This window comes from Halichoerus grypus, chromosome 14, assembly GCF_964656455.1.
Source record: "Halichoerus grypus chromosome 14, mHalGry1.hap1.1, whole genome shotgun sequence".
Lineage (NCBI taxonomy): Eukaryota > Metazoa > Chordata > Mammalia > Carnivora > Phocidae > Halichoerus > Halichoerus grypus.
Genome location: NC_135725.1, coordinates 82,657,709 through 82,677,250, shown reverse-complemented (window position 1 = coordinate 82,677,250; position 19,542 = coordinate 82,657,709). Strand labels below are relative to the sequence as shown.

Here is a 19,542-nt window from a genome sequence, read left to right as displayed (position 1 = left end):
TGAGCCGAGTCGAGCCTGTGGAGGGCCAAAGGGAGCGGAGGCTGCAGGCTCGCTGGCACCCTCTCAGCATGGGGGGCATGTGGCTGAGGTGCCCGCTGAAGCTTAACTGGGAGGTGCAGCTTTGTCTGGAGAGGGACCGCCAATACCTGGAGGACGGCCCAGGAATTCAGTCCCCGGTCAGTGGGATCTTTGGGGGCCTCCACCCATTATCACCAGAACCATAGGCTTTGAGCTAAGTCCACCACAGCCATGACTCACAAGGGCACCACCGCCTGGCCACGTGTCACAAGAGGGGCAGCTGCTTCCCTCTTCCTTCTCCCCCAAACCCAACCCTAGGGGTGAGCGCAGAGAAGGGGTGTGTGTGTGTGACAGAGAGACCACCCTGCCAGACCCAGTACTCCCCAAAGTGCATGTATGCACACATGCACACACACATACACACACGTGGACACACACACACACATGCACACACATACTCACACCCGCACATACACACACGCGAACACACACGTGCACACACAGATACTCACGTACACACTCACATGGACACACATACATGCACACACTCACATGCACACACATACACACGCGCACACACGTGCACACACTCACATGCACACATACACGTGCACACACGTGCACACACTCACATGCACGCACATGTGCACACATACGTGCATACACACATACTCACATGCACACACGTGCACACAATACTCACATGCACATGCACATGCACATACTCACGTGCACACACACATGTATACTCACATGCACACACACATACTCACATGCACACACACACATACTCACATGTACACACACACTTCGAGCCCCTAGAGCTCCCAGCTTCGCTTGCCTTGTGGAGGAAGAAGAAAGTTTGGGGTCATATCTGAGCCTGAGGTTTTAAAATGACCAGGTCTTAAGCAGAATGGGACTGCTTTTATAACCAAAAGTGTCTACAAGTCAGAAACTGGACTAAAGTGCTGTGGAAGGTGTGTGTCTGCCAACTGCTAGGAGGGTTCACGGGGCCCAGCTGGTAGCCATTATTAGAAAAATAATTGTAACTGTAACCTAACGAGCTGAAGGTCCTTAATAAGCTGTTGACAAAGGGAACCCAAAAAGGGGATCGGATTTGAAAGGACGAAGAGGATTAGAAATAAGGACAAACTGAGGTGTTGTCGAATGAACTAGGCAGGGGGACCAGGAAGGTCTCACTCTGCACTCACCCCTCCCTACAAGGTCTGGGGGGAGCTGTATCTACAGGAAACATGGTTGGACTTCTGCCCTTCACCTGACTCCGAGCCCTCCCTAGGTTGGCTTCCTCCAAGGCCAGACCCAAATCTCAGGATCCCTTCACACTAAGTGGGCCAAGTGGGATAGGTCGGGGGCAGTGGGGGTCATGCAAATGACCTTCCAGCTGGGAGTGAGCAGAAGTGTGTCTCTGGCCCTCACTCAGCCCACCACTTCTACAGCATGGCTGGGAAGCTGGGAGAGGCAGAGCGGTGGGCGATGCAGAAGGAAGGGGAGAACCCAGTACAAGGCATGGAGACATCGGGTTCCTCCTGGCACCCACCTGCTGGCTCACGCGGCTCAGTCAGGGGACCCGACTCCTGAGATCTAGCTCTCTCCCTGAGGGTGGGCGTAGGGTAAGGGAAGCAATGGGTGAAGGAAGGAGCTCTTGCCTCCCCCCTGCTCCCCATACTTAGGGCTGCAGAGAGGGGTTCAGCCTGGGCCTCCGAATTTGAGGGGCCCGTGGCTTATCCAGGGGTGAAGGATAAGAGGTCCGGGGCTCTCAGGGAAGAGCTGGGGTAGAAGACAGGAATCTGGGAGTCATCAGGGGAGAGGGGATGCCACAAGCCTCGGTGTAAAAACAAGAGCAGAAGAGGCATCCAGGAGAAGGGAGCCTCGGGGAAGCCAACTTTGGAAAATGGGAAAAAGAGTGCCAGGAACTTGGGTATGAGCTGGCGGCTGCCAGATCCTGGCCACCCTCCGGGCCAGACCCCCTCTGGCAGTGGCCAAGATGGGTCTCTGCTGCTCTGGGAAACCTAATGGCCTGCATCTGCCCAGGTGGGCAGCGGGACAAGTTCACCTGCCCACTTCCTGCCCTCCCCCTCCTCCAGCCTGGGCTCTTGTTCTGACCGGGGCGGCCACTGAGGCAGCTCCCCAGGCCAGCCGGCGCTGCCCTCCCCCTCGGGCCCGGCATTCCAGACTTTCTCCTCATCAGTTTACCAGCCTGGTCTCATTCCCTCTGCAGATCCTCTCGCCAAGTTCTGCCTGGCTCCCTGCCCCTGTCTTCTCCTCTCCTTAGAGCGGGAGCCAGTTGGGGCCCCGTCTGCAGATGCGGCCACGTGCCAGGCCCAGGGACCCCTCCCGCCTCAGGCAGCAAGAACTAGTGTCCCCCCACCGCCCCGCCCTTACAAGCTCGTCTGTGTCTGTCCTCACACCCAGTTCTGACAACGGGGTTTATGTTCCACGTCTGAGACCGAGCCCCAAGGACTGGCAGGTCACATATGCTCACCCCTGGCCACACAAACTGGCCTCAGCATCTTCAAACCCCAGCCCCGCCTGCAGACACGGGGACGCAGACGGGAGCTGATACTCTCAGGGTCTGGGGTCTCTCTAAGCCTCCATCGTTGGCCATCTGTATGCAGCCCATTTGTCAGCTGGGGCCTCCAGTCCCGGACGATTTCAAAGATACCGGTTCAAATCCATATTCCACAGCCTGTGGAAACGCAAAAATATCCTTAATATCCTTTGGAGAGTTCTGGAATGGTTTGCTTTTTCACACTCCCCTCTACATCAGAGCTGTGGCTTCTGCTGAATTCGTTTCGCGTCTGGATTTGGGCTGCTGCCCCAGGCCTGCTGTTTGGTTTTTACAGAGCTCTGGGTGAGACAGGGAATGCAGCGGGCACCTTCCACTCTGTCCACCAGACGCCCACTGCGGAAGGTATTTGTGTGTGTGTAACGCGGGCAGGCGGACAGCGACTTAGGGAAGTTGGGGGGATGGTTTCAAGGGGTACAATTAAATCAATTTCAAACAGATCATTGGACATCCCGTTCTTAAAAGCTCTGGGGTCACCCCACCGCTGGGAACTTTCATGGGCCCTTTGACCTCACTCAGTTCCCTAGCCTGTCCTGGCTCTTTATCTTCCTTATTTGCATCTCTCTTCCCTGAAAAGCAAAATAGTGCAGTGGTTCAATGCAAGGGCCTGCCTCTGTGAGCTTGGCTCTGCATCTTATCAGCTGTGTGATCAAAGGAGATTTACCTAACCTCTCTGAACCTCAAGCTTATCTTTTATGAGGATCATACAAGTTGAAGATAATATGATTTGTGGTGAGGATTTCATAAAGCAATCCATGGGAAGCACTTAGCGTAGGGTTGGCTCAGTGATGTTAGTTATTACTATTATTACTGTTAACCTTCCAAATTCTCTTCTTACTCTCCTAGGCAGAACAATTCAACCTTCTCGGCATTATCCCAAATACTGCACATCTTTAAATATTTAAGCACAGAAAGGCTTGTTCTTTGAACAGGATTGACCCTTCTTTGAAAGGGGTCAGTTGAAGTTGTGAGTGGGCCTACCAGTGACTTCACATTGGTAAATACTAAACAAATGTATGCCCTTCCTTCCTCTTTCTCTCTCCCCGTACCCCGCTCCCCATCGGGCTGAAAGTATACGGCCGAGACCAGCAGTGGAAGATCTTGGGCCTCACGGGAATCAGCTCGACGTTACTGAATTATTGGGAAAGAGGTGCCCTTTTTCAGGGATTTGTTCTTAGGTTTTCATGGAACCTAAGAATGAAGCCAACATAAACAAAAAGACAGCTTCTTTGTGATGTCATTTGAGCTTCTATATCCTACCACATGTGGATTCAGTCTGAGTTTTCCAATCGTGTGAGCCCAGAAATCCCCCTTTTCTTGTTTAAGCTAGTTTGATTTGAGCTTCTGTCATGTAAAATCGAATGAATCTTGACTAAAGATTCTTGAATCTTGAATTTCAACTACAAATGGGGTATATTACAAAACAAGGGGGAATATCACGGAAGTATAACCAGAAATCACAGGAATGAAAAGGCTGCTTCTGACTCCATTTCTCTCTCTCTCAGGCTACACAATCTCCCATTTCTGCTTTTTGTTTGCATATCTGCTTCTTGTTTTTTAACTTTGCTAACCAGTGTTTTTGCTGGCTCATCTAGGAAAAGTTCCCAGGGCTGACGTTCAGTGGCCCCGACTGGGTCATGTGACCACCCTGAACCATTCACTGTGATGGGTCAACCAGTGAGCCCATTACCTCTGGATCTGAGGATTGGGGTCAGGCCCACCTCAACCAAATAGACTGAGAGGATGACGAATGGTTTAAAAAAAAAAAATCAAAGTACTCTTTTCAGACCAATGGGGAATGAATGCCAAATATGCACACACACAGGTCCATGCACACACACAATGCATCTCTGACATGGAGTTAAGTGATTTCTGTTTTACAAACCAGCTGAACCCCGAATAAGCTCAGGGCCAGCCCATTGTCCCAGAGGAGCATCTCTAATGGAAACTTCCGAACTTCCACTAGTGACAGCAGCTTCTGGAGATCTGGTTTCGCTTGGGCTTTCCTTAATCTCTTTTCAGGTCACACCACATGCCAGAGGGGAGCTGGTTCTGGCTCTGCCCCCACCCCCATGAGTCCCTTGTATGGCATCATTTGAGTTATAAATGCCCCATTCCATGGAATCATGATGGGGAGGTGGGGAGCTCCAAGGAGAGAAGCCAGGGAGTAAGGAAGGGATCACTGAAGAGGGAGCTTCTGAGCAAGGCCTTCAAGGATGGGCAGTAAGACCTCAGGGCTTTCATCAAGAAGACAAATGATCACAAGTGTAAGTGAAGGTGTAGAGAACTTGGAGCCCTCATACACTACTGATGGGAATGCAAAATGGCAGGGCTGCTTTGGAAAACAATCTGGCAGGTCTTCAAAAAGTTGAACACAGAGCTACTGTACGACCTAGCAATTCCACTCTTGGCTACATACCCAGGAGAAATGAAGACACATGTCCACACAAGAACTTGTATCTTCATAGCAGCATTAGTCATAATTGCCCCAAAGTAGGAACAACCCAACTGATGAATGGATAAATAAAATGTAGTACATCCATACAACAGAATATGATTCCACCATGAGAGAAAATAAAGTCCTAGTACCTGCTATTACAGGGCTGAACCTCAAAAATCTTTCGTTCTTTCTTTCTTTCTTTCTTCCTTTCTTCCTTTCTTTTTTTTTTTTTTTTCCAGATCATCAAACCTTTTATATTTTAAAGCCAGAGGGACTCTTAGTGGTTGGCAAACTATGGCCCACAGGCCAAATTGGCCCGCTTCCTATTTTAATAAATTTAGTTTTTAAAAAAATTGATTTATTTTTTAAAGTCCAGTATAATTAATGTATAGTGTTACATTCATTTCAGGTGTACAATACAGTGATTCAACCATTCTATACGTTACTCAGTGCTCGTCACAGTAAGTGTGCTCTTAATCCATGTCACCTAGTTCACCCATCTCCCCATCTACCTCCCCTCTGGTGACCATCAGTTTGTTCTCTATAGTTAAGAATCTGTGGTTTCTTGTTGTTTGTCATTTTTTCCCTTTGTTTTGTTTCTTAAATTCTACATGTGAGTGAAATTATATGGTATTTGTCTTTCTCTGACTTATTTCACTTATGTATATCCATTATACCTTCTAGATCCATCCATGTTGCTGCAAATGGCAAGATTTCATTTTTTATGGCTGAGTAGTATTCCAGTGTGTGTGTGTGTGTGTGTGTGTGTGTGTACACATATATACATATATATACACACCACATCTTTATCCATTCATCTATCAACGGACATTTGGGTTGTTTCCATAGTTTGGCTCTTGTAAATAATGCTGCGATAAACATAGGGGTGCATATATGTTTTCAAATTAGTGTTTTCATATTCTTTGGGTAAATTTCCCTCTAGTGGAGTTACTGGATCATATGGTAATTCTATTTTTAGTTTTTTGAGGGACCTCTGTATGAGGGACCTTCCATGATGGCTGCACCAGTCTGCATTCCCACCAACAGCGCACGAGCATTCTTTTTTCTCCACATCCTTGCCAACACTTGTTGTTTCTTGTGTTTTTTATTTTAGTCATTCTGACAGGTGTGAGATGATAACTTATTGTGGTTTTGATTTGCATTTACCTGGTGATTAGTGATGTTGAACATCTCTTCATGTGTCTGTTGGCCAGAACCTTGAAAATCTTAAGTGAAAGAAGCCAATCATAAAACATCACATATTGTGTGATTCCACTTGAATGAAATGTCTGGCAGAGGCAAATATATAGAGACCGAATGTAGAGGAGGGTTGCCTACAGTTGGGGGGAGGTATTAAGGGGAAAAAGGAGTGACACTAATGGGGATTGGGGGGGGATGTTGAAAATTGATTGTTGAGAATACACAAAAAAACACTGAATTGTACATTTTAAATGAGTGAATTGTATGGTATGTGAACTATATCTCAGTAAATCTATTACCAAAAGAGGGAGGTAGGAGAAGAGGGGCCTAAGCCTTATATCAGCCTGGGAACTCAGAGATACTAGGGCCAATTGTCTGATAAGCTACCCCCTCCCCACCCTTCATTCCTCGGATTCCACAGTAAGTGAAGGGTATTTTGGGCCTGAGAGTCCAGCCCTGTGACATAAAGGAAAAATGCTCAAATTAAAAAGAGGAGAGAGGAGGGGCGCCTGGGTGGCTCAGTCGGTTAAGGGTCTGCCTTCAGCTCAGGACACCATCCCAGGGTTGTGAGATCGAGCCCTGCGTGGGGCTCCCTGCTCAGGGGGGAGCCTGCTTCTCCCTCTCCCCTGCCCCTCCCCCAGCTGGTACTCTCTCTCTCAAATAAATCAAATTTTTTTTTTTTTTAAGATTTTATTTGTTTATTTGACAGAGAAAGACAGCGAGAGAGGGAACACAAGCAGGGGGAGTGGGAGAGGGAGAAGCAGGCTTCCCGCGGAGCAGGGAGCCCGATGTGGGCCTCCATCCCAGTCGAAGGCAGACGCTTAACGACTGAGCCACCCAGGTGCCCCTCAAATAAATCAAATCTTTAAAAAAGATAAAATATAAATAAAATGAATAAATAAATAGAAAGGGGAGAAAGAGGAAAGGCTGTCTCTGAGGACGTGAGGTGGGCAGGAAGCTCCACAGGGAAGCAGAAAAGTGTCCGGTGAATGGACGCCAGCATGGGTCACTGGTTCAGATGCTGGGGGGCGATCTGACGGCACAGCGCAGACTCTGACGCGCGCCGGTTTCCTTGGTGAGCAGGACCTGTGGTTGGTACCGTCAGCAGTGTCTGCTTGGCTCCCAAGAAGCCCCTCCACTGTTGCCTTCTCTCCAGCCACAGAGGTGTGTTTGTACCACATGGCCCTTGGCTCTAGCAGATGGTCCCGGTATGGACCTCTGACCCAAGCTAAATCAGTCCAGGTCCCTTCTCTGGAATTTGGGGTGTTGACAGAGGCGGAGGCCTTCTCTCCAAGGGCTAGAATATGTGAACTAGGGGGCTTTAAGACAGCCACACCTCCTCCCCCCAAGTCCCTGTGGGCAGGGCTGGAAAGACTAGGAAGCTGATTCCCCAGCTGGTTGGAATTTTCCAAGTCCTCCATGGAAGTAGCTCTAAAGTGAAAACACCTGGGAAAACTTTGGGAGCCTGAAGGAGATCTGTGAGCCCTGAGTGGCCAGAGCCGAAGCAGGGAAGCAGGGAAGCAGGGAAGGGGGATTCTAGAAGAAGCAGCACTAATGGGAGAGGGGCTGGGTTTTCCAGCAACTTCCCCAGAGAGGGTTTGGGAATCAAAGACCATGGCCATCGGTAACCATGGCCCTTGGCCAACAAGTTCCAGGGAAGCAAAACTTCCTCAAATAGCGACCTAATGGCCTTGTTAATGTCATCAATAATTCATATTTTGGGCCAGTACAGCCCATTATACTTTTCAAAAGCATATCCACCTCCACAGTCTCGTTTGCTCCTTCTCCATGTATACTGGAGAGAGATGTTTTATCCTCGGAGAGTTGCCATGCCCACCGCCCCTTCTAGAAGAAAGCCACCTGTGTGACCCACCCCTTGCACACTGGATGAAGGTTTGCACCTGACAGAAAGGTAGCTCCCCCCCCCCCCACGGCGGGCCAGCAGCTTTGGAGGCGGCACGGCAGGAGACGAATCCCCAGCACAGAGAACAGTGACCAATGGAGCCAGCACCATCTCTCTCTCTCTCTCTCTCTCTCTCTCTCTCTCTCTCTCTCTCTCTCTCAGGGCTTGAGAGTGGGCCTCTGGAGAGAGGCAGGGCTCTGTTTGTGCAAAGGCAGAAGCCAAGAGACACAGAGAAGGCAGTGAGCAGGAGCCAAGATTCAGGAAGACGCGGTGGTGGCGAAGCAGAAGATGAGATGAAGGTATGGAGAGACGTTCGTGGGCAGGGGAAGGCACGGGATGGCTGAGGCGGAGGAGCCAACGGAGGGGCCCTAGGATGGAGAACAGCTTTGGCAGATGACACCCCAAAGCCTAGTCACTGGAACAACACAGGACCCTGAAGCGCATTCCCACCTCCACAAAAATGTAGTCAGGTTGCTTAGATTCCTGTCTTCCTTATTGTCACAGGTATCCTCAATGGGAGCCCTGAACAGGAACCAGTTAGCTCTATTCCTTAATGCAGCCACACACCCCCTTTAATCCCCGGCCCCCCAGGAGGAGGTGATTTCTGGCCAGTGTCAGCCCATCTCAGCAGGGGCCTTCCTCTTGTCTGCTTTTGAACCCTCTCTTCCCCAGAGGGGTCCCTGTCAGGCGCAGAGTACAGGAAGGACCCTGCTGTGACTTGGTGACATCAGTCAGGATGTCACCTGCCTTCAGCCTGGCCAGTTCAGGGATATATCTCATCAGAGGTGACCACATCCTTGATTAGTAGCTGGCCAAATTAAATCAAGGCATGATAAAGGAACCCTTCCTCCTTTCCTCCCTCCCTCCCATTCTCCCTCATTCTCTCCCTCCCTCTGTTTCCTCAAGCAAACTTGACTCTCAGATGCATCACTTGCTGTCTCAAGCACCCAGCAGAGTCTGACTGGTGTCTGCCCCAATTCTAAATTCAGTCTGGCCCAGTTTGGGTCAGGTGACCACCTCTGGTCCAATCAACTGTGGCCGAGGGAACAGGGTTATGTAGTGTTAATCTGGCTGCTGCAGCTTCCCCGGGGGGGAAAAGAGAGCACGATGCAGACTAAGACCTAAAATGTGTGCACTAAACAAAACTAAAACCAGGGGACAGGAATGAACATTTTTTAAAACTGACATATTGAGGGCTTCAGAAATAGTACATATATTTTTTAAATTGACTTCAATTCTCACAACTCTGTGAGATAAGCATGTTAAGGCACTTGCACAAGACATAGGGGTCTAAGAAGGGGTGCAGCCGGATGAGAATCCAGGACTAACTCCAGGGATTATGTTCTTTCCTCTAGCACCCTACCTGGCATCGACTTGAAATGGTGTTTCTGCCCTTGCTTTGCTAAAGGCTCAAACTCCACCGACTCAGCCTCGTGGAAGGGCCTTTGAAGTTTTCTAGGTCACATTCATCAACATATAGACGAAGAAGTAGAGCGCAGAAAGGGTTAGTGACTAGCCCACAGTCACACAGGAACTCAAAGAAAGGGGACAAGCACCCAGGTCTCCTAAGTCCCAGGCTGGGGCTCTCCCCTGAAAGCCATGCTCCCCTGTAGGTGTCCTGAGAACCTGTTCCCTGGCTGCTTTTCTCCCTGGGGTACCCCATGCTGCTTCCTGTTCTATCTCTTTGACTCTGCTTCCTTCTCTGGTTCCTCTGTTCTTCTCTTAAATGTAACATTGGTCCCTCTCCTCTGAAGTCCCCTAGCAGCAGAGTAATTTGGCTCCATAACTGACCTCTTTGCTCTGCCCTTGGGACTTTCTCTCCAAATAGACTGCAAACTCCCCGAGGGGCATGTCTTCTCTGACATTCTCCAAATTCCTAGTATGACCCAACATCCAGGAAGTGCTCCATAAGGACTGAGATAAGTGTTGGATAAGATCATTGGATTATGTGTCCCTGTGTGGCCACTGCATCCATCTACCCACTGTCCAACCATCTGTCCATCCATCTATCCATTCACCTATCTACTACAGTCATCTGTGAAGCCTCGGATCCAGGCAGACTGGCCTTAGCAGGAGAGCTCTGGGGGTGCCATGCTTATTTACCCCACCATGTCTTTATCCACGCTGTTCCCTCTGTGTGGAATGCCCTTCCCATCTTCGGTCACCTGACACTCCTCTTCCAGCTAGGGCCATAGCATCATCTCTGCTGAAGAGCCTTTCTCAAAGCCCCCTTGACTAAGAGGCCTTTCCTGTGTCCCCAAATGCCTTTTACACTTACCACATTTTTGAAAGTAACAGTTTAAGTAAGATATAATTCATACAGCACAAAATTCACTCTTTTGAAGCATACAATTCAGTGGTATATTCAGAGCTATGCAACCATCGCCACTATCCAATTTCAGAATATTTTCCAACCCCCCCACAAAGAAACCCTGTGCCCATTAGCAGTCCCTCACCATTTTCCCTCAGCTCCTCCAGCCCCTGCAACCATGAATCTACTTCCTGTCTCTACAGATTCGCTTATTCTGGAGGTTTCATTGAAATGGAATCATAAATACGTGGCCTTTTGTGACTGGCTTCTTTCACTTGGCATGTTTTAAGATTCACCCATGTTGTTGCATGTATTGGGACTCTTACCACATTTGTAAAGGGTTGTGGAGCCTATGAACCTGGAGCCCCATCCGGTAGCTTTGGCCCTTTTTGGTCCCAGGGTGAGCAAAATGAAAAAGAGACCCATAATCTGAGAGTCCTAGCACTTCACTGGTTCAGATCCAAAGTTGTCATCCTAGAAAGATTGTTAAGAACAAAAGACAAAGAACAGAACCTCTCCGCTCCAACTGTTCATCATCTCTCCTCCCCAAAACTTAGCTCCCCCTCCAAATTGTAACAATATCTAATGACAGGTGGTATCTCTCAGCTTTCTACTGTATCTTTGCCCCGAACTCAGAGTTGTTTATCCTGACATGGGTCTATACTTTCTACTCACGGATATGAAAGAATCCAGATTTCATAGACATCTCTGTCTGGTATGGGGGCTGTCCCCAGAGTCCCTCCCTCATGTCCATCACCAACAGATGAGGCAATCACCAAAATCTCTTATATGTTGGATATCAACCAGTGGGGGAGGGGAGGCAAAACGCTAAGACACAGGGATTGTAGGTTGTCTTTGGCAAGACTGTTTAATGAATAAGGTGGTGTAAGAGTCCTGGAGAAAAACAGGTGAAATTATTAGCTAGAGTAGCTTTGATGGCAGGCCATGGGAACTTGGCACATTCTCCTTCTACCAAGAGGCCCCTCAGCTGAAAGGATTTATATCTATGCCTGTCACCCTACCCATACTCTGAGCTCCCTGTGGTAGGCAGAATAATGGCCTCCAAAGATGTTAATGTCCTAATTCTGGAACCAATGAATATATTAGGTTACATGGCAGAGGAGAATTAAGGTAGTAGATGGAATTAAGTTTGCTTATCAACTGATTTTAAGAGAGAGAGACTATCCCAGATTATCTGGGTGCACCCAATGGAACCACAAGGATCGTTATAACTGAACAAAAGAGGCGCAAGGGAAGGTCAAAGTGAAACATGGGAGAAAGACTCAAGCAGTCATTGCTGGCTTTAAAGATGGAGGAAGGAGCCACAGGCAGAGGAATACTCTGGAGGCTGGAGAAGATGAGAAAATGGGTTTCCCCCCAGAGCCTCCAAGAAAAAATGCGGCCCTGCTGACATCTTTATTTTAGCCTACTAAGGCCCAGGGAAGACTCTGACCTCCAGAACTATAAGATACTAAATCTGTGTTGTTTTAAGCCACCAAATTCATGTTAACTTGTTACAGTGGCAATGGGAGACTAATGCAGATTATGGTGTCTGGAAGTGGGGTGCAGGACTGTACCTACTCCATCTCAGAAGCAGAAGGAGACCCTGCATACCAATTAAGCATTTGGATTCTGCCTCAGATAATCCAGGATTTATATTCCAATGTTTGCATGCTGTGTGCCTTGAGCAAGTGACTTGTCCTTTCTATAGAATTTCCACATCAGTAAAGTGGGAATAACTATACCCCCCCTCATGAGATTGTTATAAAGGTTAACAAAGAGCATATGTGTTAGTGCTTAGCACAGTGCCAGGCCCATGGTAAGCACTGAATAAATAAATGTTGCCCAATATTATCATCATCACCATGCATCATTAACTGTTTTTTGAAATGACCCAAATCAGAGCTAATTCCTCCTTCCTTTATGGTGTCTAAAAGGACAATACCCAAAGGGTACTTGGGCTTGATGTGGGCTGGACTCTGTAGCCAAGAACATTCCTAACAGCTGAGGCTCCAGAGAGCAGCCATGTTTTTCATGCAGGTGGCCTTACATGATTCTAGATGTTTGTCTAGTTTGGAGTGGGACAATCACAATGGCACAAAGACACAAAGGTGTCTCGATGCATAAGAAGGTGAGGGATGGAACCAGGAGAAGGACATGGGATGCTAGGTGGAAGCAAAGTACAAGGTCTAGGGACTATGATGAGCCAGGATGGTGAAAGATGGGCCACAGGGAAGCTGGGCCAGAATTTACACCAGACCCGACAGTTAATATTAAGTGCTCCCCCAACTAGGATGGCTAAAACAAAGAAGGCAGAAAATGCCAAGTGTTGAGAATGTGAAGAAATTAGAACCCTCCCACATTGCTGGTGGGAATGTAAAATGCTACAGCCATTTTTGAAGTTTGGCATTTCCTGGGATAGTTAAATACACAGTTGCCATATGACTCAGCAATTCCGTTACTAGTATATACCCATGTCCACATGTGTGTGCACTCAAAAGCTTGTACATGAATATTCACAGAAGCATTTTTCATAATAGCCCCAAAGCAGAAACAACCCAAACGTCCATCAAATGAGGAATGGACACACAAAATGTGACATATGGAATGGAATGGAATATCATTTGGCAATAAAAAGGAATGAATTGCTGGTAACACGCTAGAACACAGACAAACCTTGAAAACATGACGTTAAAGAATCCAGACATGAAAGACCACATGTTGTATGATTCTCTTTTATTTATTTTATTTTTATTTTTTTTAAAGATTTTATTGATTTATTTTACAGAGAGAGAGAGAGCACAAGCAGGGGGAGTGGCATGCAGAGGGAGAGATAGAAGCAGGCTCCGTGCTAAGCAGAGAGCCTGATGTGGGGCTTGATCCCAGGACCCTGGGATCGTGACCTGAGCTGAAGGCAGACGCTTAACCGACTGAGCCACCCAGGTGCCCCATATGATTCTCTTTATATGAAATGTCCAGAAGAGGCAAATCCTTAGAGACGGATAGCCGATCCATGGTTACCAGGGATTGCGGGGGGGGGGGGGGCAAGGGAGGGACTGCTGATGGGTACAGGGTTTTTGGGGGGTGATGAAAATGTTTTGAAAATAGGTAATATTGATGGTTGCACAACTCTTGAAGAGATCACCAAATTGTACACTTTAAGAGGGTGAATTTTACGGTATGAGAATTACCATCTCAACAAAGCTGTAATTAAGAAAATTAAGTACTACCAGTCTTTGAATGCCTGCAATGTACCAGCAAGCGAGCTGAGTGCATGCCTGAGCTTGTTCCCTAGGCTGTGGGGACAGGGCTGATCTGCTGGTGGTGAGCCTGAGCCCGAGTGTGAGCTGGTAGGAATCTTTGGAGGAAGGCGAGGAGGAAAGAGGACAGGTAGCCCAGCTCGGCTGACAGGTGCTCCAAGATGGCTACCAGGATCTCTCACCCAAGGGGGTGATGCCGAAATCAGGGGAGTGAGCAGGAGGTGACCTGGAGACAAGTGAGATCACCTAAGTCAGAGAAGGGGTCTGAAAGTGTCTCCATCTGTGGCTGCCTGCTGTCAGGTGCTCAAGGACAGGGAGCCCGGACATCTCTCACTATACAACCTTCTATACCCCACAGGAAACCTTTCAGACTTTAAGCAGGAGAATGACATGCCCCGTTTGTGGGAAATGGTATGGGAAGAGGCGAAAGGAGAACCAGACAGACGACGTAGGAGGCTGGAGGCATCATCAGGAAGCGAGGTGAGTGGGAGAGCTTGCACTTCAGTAGGGAGACGGGCAATGTGTCAGAGTTCTCCAGAGAAACAGAACCAACAGGATCTATCTATACCGATATTTTTATCTATATCTGTATCTGTGTATCTACATCAAGAGATTTATTCTGAGGAATTAGCGCATGCAGTTATGGAGGCTAAGAAGTCCCAGGATCTGCATTTGGCAAGCTGGAAACCCAGGAAAGCCAGTGATATAATCCTAGCTTGAGTCCAAAGACCTGAAGAGCGGAGAGCCCATCTTGCCAGTTCCAGTTTGAGGGCAGGAAGAATTTAATGTCCCAGCTCAGGAGCTGGGAAGGTAAAGTTCCCTCTTCCTCAGTCCTTTTGTTGGACTCAGCTCTTTAATGATTGGATGAGGGCCACCCGCATTAGGGAGAGCAATCTGCTTTACTCCGTCTATCGATTCAAATGTTAATATCATCCAAAAACACTCTCACAGACACACCCAGAAGAATATTTTACCAAATGTCTAGCCCCGTATAGCCCGGCCAGGCTGACACATGAAATTGACTATCACAGGCAGTAAGCAAGTGATTAATATACTTATATATGTTCAGGTAGCAGTAAGAAAGTAAGAAGAAAAAAAAAAGGAAGCAGGATGAGGGACTAGAGAACAGTAGGGACAGAATGACAGGCAGAGTGTCAAAAATAAATATTTGTTGCCTGAATGGCTGAATCTTGCACTTCTATAAATGCAACTTTTTTTCTTTCCATCCCAAATGACTTTACCTTCCGTTAGGTTTCAATTGTAGTGAATGCTATTGTTGCCTGGGACAAGGCATTTTCTATTTTTGAAAAGAGAAGCAGCAGTTTGAAAGATACCATGTTCACACATTCTTCAGGAATGTCATATTTGATATGACCACTGGACACGCTTGACTTCTTCTTTATTTATGATTGCTGGCGCTTTTCCTTTGAGGCCGCTCAGAATAGCTTCTGATCCTGCTCACTCACACACATGGTGAAATCAAATCTTCCTGCACTAACCCCATCGTCAGTGTCTTTGCTTAGGAAGGCTTCCCCCGCCCTCAGGGGGTAACTGGATGGTTAGACCAGGTTTCAAATGTCGCTCTCTACACATAAACATCCTTGACTTTTGTACTATGCTTCTGGTAAAGTGCATTTGTTTCCAGAAATCTCATTGCAATCAATAGAAATTGTGTGCACACTTCTGAAGGCCAAGTTTGGGCCATTTGCTGTTCGCCAATCTCTTTATACCCTCTTAAATGTTTTTTTGGTCTATCCCTCGGTGATATTCAAATCAATGTCCTCCCTTATTTATTCTTTGGAAGTCTCATTTATCTCCCTCGGCACCATGCCATGTCTGTTTGATTGCTTTTGCTGAACTTCTGCACGCTGGTCAAAGCAGTGGGCTCAAACAAATATGCCTTGTACAATACGATGCATTTATGTAGGAACGTCTTTGCACGAATGTGAGTGTGTATAGCCTAGTATAGTTGAAAGAGCTCTGATTTGGACTCAAACACATCTAGGTTAGAGGGGCAGCTCTTCCATGTTCTAGCTAGTAACTTTGGGCAAGTCACCTCGTGGGGCCTGCTTCCATACCTGTGAAACAGAAATATAGGTATACAACCAAGAGAAATGAAAATTGATGTCCACACAAAAACTTGTACATGAATGGTAACAGCAGCATTTTTTCCATAATAGGAAACGAAACCCAAAAATCCCTCAAGAGATGAATGGACAAATAAAATGTGGTATAGTCCCTACAACAGAATCCATACAGTGGAGTATTCTTTGGTCATCAAAAGGGAATGAAGAACTACCTACTACAACATGGGTGAGCCTCGAAAGCACACTAAGTGAAAGAAGCCAGTCACAAAAGGCCATATGTTTCCTAACACAGTATTGCAGTCTGGGTGGCTTTGATAACAGAAATGTACTGTCTCATGGTTCTGGAGGCTGGAAGTCCAAGATCAAGGTGTCAGCAGGGTTGATTTCTTCTGGGGGCCATGAGGGAGAACCTGTTGGCTGCCCCTCGCCTAGTGTCTGGTGGCTTGCTGGCAATCTTTGGCATTCCTTGGTTTGTAGAAGCATCACCCTGATCCCTACCCTCATCTTCACATGGCGTGCCCCCTGTGTCCAAATTTCCCCTTTTTATAAGGTCATCAGTCGTGTTGGATTAAGGCCTACACTAACGACCTCAGCCGAACTAATCGCACCTGCAAGGACCCTATTTCCAAATAAGGTCACATTCTGAGGAGCTGGGGGTTCAGACTTCAACATATAAATTTGACGGGACACAGTTCAGCATCACACATTATAGTATTCCGTTTATATGAGATATCTAGAATACATAAATGCATAGAGACAGAAAGTAGATTAGTGGTTGTCAGGGACTGGGCAAAAGAGGGAATTTGGATTGACTCATAATGGGCGCAGGGTTTATTTTCAAAAATGTTCTGGAATTAGATAGTGGTAATGTTTGCACAACTCTGAATACTGAAAACCAGTGGATCATACACTTTAAATGGGTGAGCTGTATGGTATGTGAATCATATCTCAAAAAAGCTACCTTTAAAAATAAAAAGTGTAATGCTGGCTACTCTTCTGCCATATTAGGTTATGCAGATCATGTGATATGATAGAAAGTGAGTGGGTTTGAAAAATTCTGTAAAGACAACAATTGCAACTTTTGGTATTTAATTTTTAAACACCTTTGGTTTTTGTTATGTGCATCGCATCCTAACTACACTGTGGGTTCCCTATTGATCCCAAACCTTCCTAATGTAATAAAGAGAATTCTAGCATTTCTTAAAAGCTAACTTTGTTGCTCAAAGCTCACTCGTATTACTTAGGAAAACGTCTTCTCTAAACCTGCCCTGTGATTCTCATGAAATGTTCATCCTTTCTAGACGGATGTCTCTTTTACCATTGACTTTACCTCAGTGCAATCTCCAGAAAGCACCGTCAAGCCTTTGCATTTTAAGAGCTGAGGTTTTCCCCCACATCTGTGCTTTTGCCCTTGTTAGATCACAGCAAGTTCTTTCTCCAGAGGCCAAATAAAATTTCACAAAACAGTCAGGATTTCGGTAGCTAACAAAATCATTTCTTGTCCTCTGAGATGCCTTTGTGCGTCTCTGCCCATCCCTCACCCCCAGGGGAACGTGCACAGAGCTTTAGGGACCCCTGAGTTTGTGGCCCGTCTGTGCAGCTGCCTCTGGCCGCAGGACCAATGGGTGTAATCATCTCAGACGTGACCTTGGCTGGGCGTCTCGTGCCTGCTTTAGGGGGATCTATGTGAGTTGCGGGTCTCCCGTTCCGTGGTGTGAGAGATCTCTGGGTATGACTGCATATGGATTAGTTATAGGTAAACAGTGCAGTGTCAGATCCAGCTTGGCAAAACCCAGTCTACAACCCCTTCAATGCCCTCTTCTATCTACCTGCTAGACTTTGTGCCTTGGGGCCTAATCATATTGGGTCCCCCTCCTCGCTCTCTAATTGCTTGCTCTGTGTCTTTGGCTGAGTTGCTTGACCTCTCTGGGCCTCAGTTTCTTCAGTGGTGAAAGGGGAGCAGTGATCCTTTTCTCCTAAGGCTGTGATGAGAAAGGACTGAGATTTCTCTGGTATGGACTGAGAGCCCGCCTTACTGTAGGTACTCTGTCCCCCTTCCCCTCCCCCCAGCCACCAAGGGAAGTCTGATCTCCCAGGTCCATCTCGACAGAACTAAGAGACAGGAAAGAGCGCGGCCTTCAGGGTCAGACACACCTCATTTGAAGTAGCAGCTCTAGCTGTGACCTTGGGCAGACTCCTCTAACCCAGCCTGTCCCATGTCAGAGGGCTTGGTGTGAGGTGAGGAGCACGTGGGAAGGAAAGATGACGGAAGCCTGGAGGCTCTTGTCACCGCTGCCCTCTGACCTGACTCCCTCACAGCCCGACCCCGGCTGCGCCTCATGGGACCCACACGCCGCTCCTCTGCAGTTCACTCACCCAAGGCATGGTCAGGTTTCCCGGCTGCAGGCCCCTCTCTGCAGCCCTGTGTGTTTTCCTCGCTCACCATCCTCCCAGCAGACCTCTTCTTAGCCTGAGGCAACTTCCAGGAGCCCTGGGCCAGCTGCCAGTGTCCAGTCCTGGCCTGGCTCCTGGTGGGTGTTGAGCGGCCGGCGGACCGGGGAGGGGCCCCTCAGTCATCCCTCGCTCGGCCCCTAGAGCTGTGGGGCCTTGGGCAAGTTCCTCAAGTCCTTCCTCTGCGCTTTAGGTGTCTCCTCTGTAAGATGGTGAGGGTAACAGCACCTCCCTCTAGGGTAGGTGGCTGTGTAGACTAAATAAGTCATCCTGAGGGAAGAATTTAGATCAGAGTCTAGCACATAGTAAGCACTCGGTAACTGTTTGATATTATTGTTGCTTCTTCCCTCAATTGTTCCCTCCCTGCTGGGTACTAGGGACACAGATGAGACCCTGGCCTCGCAGAGTTCCCAGTCCAGAGGGGAGGGCCGGCAGGACCGCAGGCCGTCCCTGTACATGGTGATAGCAGAGGGTCGGTGCCACGGAAGCCAGGAGAGGGGAGGCTCTGACTGCTCCAGGGTGGCTCAGAAGAAGCCTCCTGGAGAGAGACTGTCTGCCTGGACCCTGAAGGAGGTGTAGGAGTGCACCCGCGGGGCGAGAAGAGGCCCAGAAGAGGGCAGCCCAGGGATGGGAACAGCACAAGCAAAGCACAGAACCTGGGAGAGATGGGCCCACATTTGAGAAGAAGACTGACAAGGCTAGCAGCCCCTGTGGCTGTCCCCTCCATCCCCTCCCACGCCTCTGGAGCCTGTCTGTGGGGCCCTGCTGTAGGCAGCCATGACTCCAGAAGCAGCCCATGGGAGCCCAGGAGTGAACACCCCAGGAAGTGTCCTCACCCCAGACAAATGGAAGACGGTAGGTAAATACCCCAGGGTCCTTGGCCCTTGGGGTGGAACAACGCTAAGCCGTGTTTCACCCCATTTCCCAGAAGTTCCCAGGGAGACGGAGCCCTAGGTGATTGGAATGATGCCTGCTCATAAAAGCACCCTGTACTGGTGCTCACCTCCCAAGTGCCCCATTTGGACCCCAATCGTTTTCTCAGGGTCTTCTTGCTGGGGAACCCAACCTAATGCATCAAGCTACGTAAGAGCCAACCAGACAGGTTAATTGTCCAGAACCCTGTTATCCACTGTTCTGTTCTGGTGACTTCGTTAGTTCTTGTAGCAATTACTGAGCTTTCGGTCCATGAGGGAGACGCAGAGAAGTAGAGAAAAGAGTCCCGCCAGGAACTATTTGAGGAGGCAAGACATATCTGAAAAAGAGAAAATACAAAAAAGTGGGAAAG

General features: G+C 48.2%; 1 long non-coding RNA gene across 1 annotated transcript in view; it reads left to right on the top strand.

The window, feature by feature from the left end:
- The window catches only part of LOC118545533 (uncharacterized), a 36,381-nt gene extending 17,211 nt beyond the window's left edge, over positions 1–19,170 (top strand). The window contains exons 2-5 of the long non-coding RNA XR_013443832.1: positions 8,311–8,447; positions 14,078–14,199; positions 15,900–16,032; positions 18,635–19,170. This is a non-coding gene — a long non-coding RNA (uncharacterized LOC118545533). The remainder of the gene's footprint in view (positions 1–8,310; positions 8,448–14,077; positions 14,200–15,899; positions 16,033–18,634) is intronic.
- The last annotated feature ends 372 nt before the right edge of the window (positions 19,171–19,542 follow it).